Source organism: Sinocyclocheilus anshuiensis, unplaced genomic scaffold (genome assembly GCF_001515605.1).
Source record: "Sinocyclocheilus anshuiensis isolate Anshui unplaced genomic scaffold, SAMN03320099.WGS_v1.1 scaffold235, whole genome shotgun sequence".
Lineage (NCBI taxonomy): Eukaryota > Metazoa > Chordata > Actinopteri > Cypriniformes > Cyprinidae > Sinocyclocheilus > Sinocyclocheilus anshuiensis.
The window spans coordinates 1,137,679-1,144,491 of NW_015552562.1; the positions used below are offsets into that span (position 1 = coordinate 1,137,679).

At 37.0% G+C, this 6,813-nt stretch overlaps 1 protein-coding gene across 2 annotated transcripts in view; it reads left to right on the top strand.

Moving 5' to 3' along the window:
* Positions 1-6,813, top strand: part of cplx2b (complexin 2b) — a 36,870-nt gene continuing 30,057 nt past the window's right edge. For both annotated transcript variants that reach the window (XM_016455364.1, XM_016455365.1), the window contains exon 1: positions 1-136. The gene's annotated coding sequence lies outside the window, so the exon portion shown is untranslated. The remainder of the gene's footprint in view (positions 137-6,813) is intronic.

A 6,813-nucleotide genomic window follows, 5' to 3' on the forward strand; every position in this document is an offset into this window, starting at 1 on the left:
GCGCGGGAGAATCTGACAAGAGAGGAGGAAAAGAAGGAGGGGGCGATTCGATACGGAGCAGCACACATCAGACGCTGAATTCAAAGCAGTCAGGACCACAGAGAGAGCCGCCAGCTCGCTCTCTCACATCACGGAGGTTTGTAAATGTTCGCTCCTCGCATGCTCTCTTTTCTCCACCCATTTGCGGCGCGCTGTTGCCGTTGAATGCTGCATGTTGCTGGTGCTGAGCGCTGCCATGGTGCGAACTCGGCGATGGAGAGGGTTGGGCTCGCAGGGCAAGGCGTGATCTGCCAGTTTCAGCTCCATGTTTGTGAGAAAAGGGCGAGTGAAATGTGAGCTGCCTGCCAGGTGCTTTGAGATGCCTTGTGCGTTTTCAGGTTAGCCGCAGAGACAGAAGCGCGCCCGACGTGCATGATGAGGGAAAGAGAGAGAGACGACAGTATGCGCAGGTGCAGCAATTGATGAATCTGTCAGCTGATGGGCTGCATGATTGCATTGTGTACCGGTGGAGGGCAAGGTGGTGCATGATCCTACTGTTGAGCTGTTCTGATAGTGGGGTTGAGCTTCAGAGGTCTTCTCTGATGTATAGTGGATGTGTGAGAAACCAGTATCTGATCCTATAATTGCCTTGGGCTCCAGTACAGTATATGTAGCGTTGCCTGGTATATATGACAGCGGCAGCCCATTCCCTATATATGCTCTTACTGTCCATTGTATTGGCTTATTATGTAGTTCTTATGAATCTGTCAGCTGATGGACTGCATGATTGCATTGTGTACCGGTGGAGGGCAAGGTGGTGCATGATCCTCCTGTTGAGCTTTTCTGATAGTGGGGTTGAGCTTCAGAGGTCTTCTCTGATGTATAGTGGATGTGTGAGAAACCAGTATCTGATCCTATAATTGCCTTGGGCTCCAGTACAGTATATGTAGCGTTGCCTGGTATATATGACAGCGGCAGCCCATTCCCTATATATGCTCTTACTGTCCATTGTATTGGCTTATTATGTAGTTCTTCAAATGTTAATTCTTAAAACGTCTAACTGTACAGTTCTAAATGAAACAGAATGAAAATGTAGGAAATATCTAATATTTTGATTAAGTAGCATGAGCAAACACACAGCATGTATAGTATATGTATTCATACCAAATAATTCATATTCTGTTGAAATGGACTCCATGCAAATGTAAATAAAAAAAAAAATGTATCTTCCAATTCTTTAATGTGCTTCTTGAACAAGGAGACAGATATTACCATATATTAGGCATGCATTTTTCATTACTGTGTAGTACTCATTTTGGAAGTTAATTCGTGCAGTAAAATACACTAATATTTTATCAAATTTATAATTGAAACAGATTTCTGGAGTATATTTTATAAGAAAATACTAGTTCAGTCTTTTAAATTTCATGTTTAATTCAATTTTGTTTGCCGGTTCTTTGTAATTATTTGTGAAATTTACTAGCAATTTTTGAGTGAAATAAACTAAAACACTAAAATACACTAAAAAAAAAATCTTATTCATGCTCGCAGGAGTTTATTTTATCATGTACACATTTGTTCATTTATTCATGTTCTTATCTGGGATTGCTAACACCCTTAACTTTAGTAATGTAATATTTGAATGTAGGACGTTTTAAGCATGTCATCAATATAAAATGTATTTGATAATCAGTTCTCATGAGGTTAAAGTCTGAAAACCTGATACTTCAGTGTTACAGTAATTACGTTTTGAGCTTTTGAAATGGCGTTTGCATGCAGCGCTGTTGTTCTTATACGCATGAGACAGTAACTCTCACTTTCAAAAGAATTCCCCCTGATTGGACGCAGCAAATGCATATTACTGTTCTTACTTTCCGCCCCAGGCAAGAATGGGAATTAGGCCTAACCCTTGACCATTATTCATGTGCTGTCTCTGAGAGACTGAGAGTGAAACGAGAGTTAAAAGGAGCGAAAGAGAGAATGGATGTATAGTAGTGGAGCAGATAAGATCACATTTTTTCTGCTTCAAAAATGTGTAAAAACTTGATTTAGATTGCCTATGCTGCTTGATGTTTACTGTCATGCAACTTTGCAAAAGAAAAGTAGAATTGGCTTTACTATAAGTGTCTTAAGTGCATATTCATGTGTATGTGTGATTATTGTGGAGAATATTTAAAGGAATAGTTCACCCAGAAATTAAAATTTGCACAAAATGTACAGTTTCACCCTCAGGCCATTCAAGATGTAGATGATTATGTTTCTTTATCAGATTTGGCATGACATCACTTGCTCACCAATGGATCCTCTGCAGTGAATGGGTGCCGTCAGAATGAGAGTCCAAACAGCTGATAAAAACATCACAATAATCCACAAGTAATCCACACCACTCCAGTCCATCAATTAACCACTTGTGAAGTGAAAAGCTGCATGTTTGTAAGAAGCAAATCCATTATTACGACTTTTTTTAACCTTCAAACCATTGCTTCTGGCTAATGTGTGAGTCCTCTATCCATAATATTGCTTTCTCCAGTGAAAAAGTTGCAAACAGGTGAGAAATATGCATAGATCAAACACCATTTACAAGTGAAAATAGGCCTAGTCCAAAAACAGTTCTAAACAAATATGTAGGTGTATTTCGATGTGAGAGGACAACAGGAGATTGACTTTATGGAGGAAGTATTATTCTGGATCATGGCCAGAAAGTTAAAGCTAAAATGCCTTAATGATGTATTTGTTTCTTACAAACACGCCTTTTTCCACTTCACTGCACTAATATCAATTAGTACTGGAGTTGTGTGGATTACTTGTGGATTATTGTGATGTTTTTATCAGCTGTTTGGACTCTCATTCTGACGGCACCCATTCACTGCACAGGATCCATTGGTGAGCAAGTGATGTAATGCTACATTTCTCCAGATCAGTTATGATGAAGAAACAAACACATTTGCATCTTGGATGGCCTGAGCTTGAGGTTTCATTTTGGGGTGAACTATTCCTTTCACTATTTTTTCCCCATAAGATTTTGTTTTCACTTGTTAGATTTTTAAACTTAGTGTATTTTTTGTGCCACTATAGCATCATCGAATAGAGCTGGAGAATTGGTCTGCCTACCATTAGCCATTTAAAATAACCAGGAGAAATTCATACAGGCATGAAGTTATGATTCATGACTCTTTAAGTCAGTCATATGGACACATCTGTCCTCCAGCGCGAGTGGAAGGAGGTGTTGCTGGTGACAGGTGTGGAGTGGCGGGTTTGAAGCCTCCGCTGTGTGTTTGGTGCTGAGAGTCGTCAGGAGAGGTCTAGCTGCAGGGGAGAAATCAAGTGCTGAATTATTTATAGCTGTGTCCAAACATTGTGAGGCTTTATGATCATATTCCTTTTTGCAGGCTATGCTTCTGTTGTCGCCATTGAAATGCTGTGAAATAAAACAGCTGCTGAGTAAAACGGTCAATAGGTGTGGAGTGACAGGTTACTGCAGGTGATTAATGCAATTTTTCATCCATGATAATAATCTGTTTTATGAAATTTGAAAGATTCTTACTTCATTTGATTCACCACTTCATATTGTTGCACCTCGACAGAAATAGACTTATTTGATATCGAATGCCTAGAAGAATAAAGCTTTGACTGCACCTGGTCAGACTGGATGATTTTGTGAACCAGATGTTACCGAGTCAAGCTGTGGAAAGATGTTAGAGGGGTTGATTATAATTGAAAAGACCTTTAATCTGGCTAAATGGTCTGAAGATAATGCTCTTTGGATTAAATGCTTGCAGCAAGTATTTCAGCTGAAAGCTTATCTCTCTTCTCCAGATTTGTACTGCTTCTGCGTGGTTAGCCATTTGGCAGACACATACAAACACTGAAAACACTTCAGACTCAAGAAAGAGGCCTCAGTTAGCTGAAACAAACAACCTACGGGGTCAGCAGATATGCATTTTTTAGTGCAAAACCAATATGTATGTGTGATCTGGAAGTATGAGAGCTTGTGGCTGTAGAATAATATAATAATTAAATGAGTTTGAAAAACACGGAAGACTTTTACAAACTTTTCCCAGTCCCCAATGGGGCTTATTCAAGCCAAGAACATAACACTTAGACAGGAAAATACCATCTGTCCGACATGTAAAGCAATACCAGGCATACTGAATTACGCATAAATCCTCATCTCTTTGCACAGGTGGTCCAGTATTTCACAATATGTATACAGATTTATTCTGCTGTTTTCTCAAGATTGCACATGAAAATATTGTGTGCGTTCAGCGCAACTGTTCATTTTTCACAGTCAGGCCCATCTGTTTGTAATGCACAGCCCCTGTTTGAACACAATGCAAAAAGTGTGAATCAGGTGTTAGCGGTGCAGTCAGCAGCAATATAGTAATGTGTAGATGACATGCCAACTTTAATGTGACAAGAGTTAATTGGCCCCCACTGGAGAGGGGGGTTCCCGTGACCTCTTGTGTGAGCCCGACCCAGCATGCAATGATAGGCTTTGACAATTACATAGCAGGAGGGCAGTGGAAGTAGCTGCAGACCCCCTTCCTGAAATCAAGTGTCCTCAACTGCTCTCCGCGCAACAGAGGGTGTAATATTCATATTCATATGCAGGCTCAAGTGGGTCAGTGCTGACTCGTGATACATTGCTGTAAAGTATTAGATTTTTCTTCTGTGCCAGCAATTCCCTACCAGTGGCTGTACTTTGGTTGTACTTTTAAAAGGGCTTTGCTTTGTTAAACTAATAAGAGGAAATTTTAAAATATGCAGGCTGTTAAAAGACAAACAAGTTGTGATAAACGGCTTTAAGGAAAACAAAAATTAAATAATATTTGTGTGACTATAAATACGTCTTTTTTATTAACATGACAATTACCACCATGGTGTCATTTGCACCACATCTCAAATGATGTGCTGTGTTTAATAGCATTCTGTGATGGAAATGACATTTTTAACACATTTTTGTACTAAAATGACTCTTTTGACCTGCCACAGTGAATTTTACAGCTAACATTATATACGAAATTAAATAATATTAACACACTTTTTATCATTAATTACAGATAAAATTACAGTTTGACTTGAAATGGCACACAATAAAATTATTTACCTTAATTTTCTGCTTTCATTATATACTTATATACCTATTGTAACTAATTATTGTAATTAAAAACTAAAACCATTAAAAAAACTTTGTCAAACTTATACAATCAAATCAAATATATAACTTAAAAAAACTTAAACTTATTTTATTTTAGCTAGTTGGCAACATTTCTCATTTACGTTTAGTTTAACAATGTACTAAAATAACTAAAACTAAAATAAAAATAATAAAACTATGGACATATGAATGAAATTGAAAAAGCACAACAAAAACTTACTACAACTATATAAATTAAAAACTAATTGAAAATATTAATAAAAATAATACTAAAATAACACTGGTCAAAAATAAATAAACACTCATTTTACAGTTTATATTTGGCAGTTTATGTGGATGACACTGTGCATATTTAAAGACTTGCAGACACATTGCCTAAGCAGGACTAAGATAAATAGTTAACCTTAGAAGTACTCTTCAAGAACAAGATGCCTGTCAAACCCCCCAGTGGCTTTTGCTTCGCTTGGCGGCAATCTCTCTAAAAGTCAAAAGCAAAGATTTCTTTTTGACCGAGCCGGAAGAGTCAGAGTAACGAAGAGCTCATGTGCTCAGATGTGCTGAGCTCAAGAGCTCAGTTCTGTACTTCACTTTCTTTGCACTGCTTTCGGTTGATGTTTCATATGAGAAAGCTTTGCCTTGGTAACAACTCCAAACACCTGTTTCTGTACTGCTACTTTTATGAGATGCACAGGAAGATTCTGCTCAGGTGCATCAAGAGCAGAGATTGAAGTTTATGTATATGTATATACGTGTTTTAGTTGGGTTTCTATTCACACTGATAAGACCCTCTTTCTCATGGTTTATTTTGCTCATAAAGCTTCTTCATTAAGGAAACATTAACTTCCTGTATATATCATGTTACATACAACATTTAGTATTTCTAACCAATAACGTCTCACGTTACGGATGTAACCATGGTTCCCTGAGAAGGGAACTTCAAACTGCGTCCTCTAGAGCAGTGTTTCCCAACCTTTTTTTAGTCGCGGCACCCTTTGGAAATTGTAACAAACTTGTGGCACCCTACAAAATTAATTTTGTCACAATATTTGAATTTCTAACTTCGATATGATAATTTGAAAAGTATAGATATTCGGTAAAACAGGGAAGAACTGCAGAATATAATGTCATACAGATATTTGTAATATTATTTAAAAATTTTGTCCATCAATGGTGGCAATCAGTAGGCTAATTTCTAATGAAAAGACCAATTTATATGACAGATTTTAATGTAGGCTTTTATACATATGTAAACATTATTTAATTACCATTATAACTAACTATCTCACAAATTTTTGCTCACTCAGTGTTTTTTTAATTTTACAGTGGGGTAATTTTGGTGCAGTAGCACGAGATAGCTTGATTTCAAACTTTGAATTGAATAAAAAATGACAAGTAAGCAGTCAGTAATAAAATAAGAACAAATAAAGAAATTAATGATAGCACTGTTATAAAGTAAATAAATGACTGAGTGAAGTAAGTCCATACTTCACTTTGGTTTTTCCTCCTTTCAGTCATCTTAAAAAAAAAAAAAGAAAAAGTGTTGAAAATTACCAGTCTTTCATGTTAAATTTTATCTTCATATTACAATAAAAAAACATTTTTTTTGAAGCATCAGCAGCAACACTAATATTAACAATAAGCAAAATAAATGTAGAAGGTCTAATGTTTTCAAATGG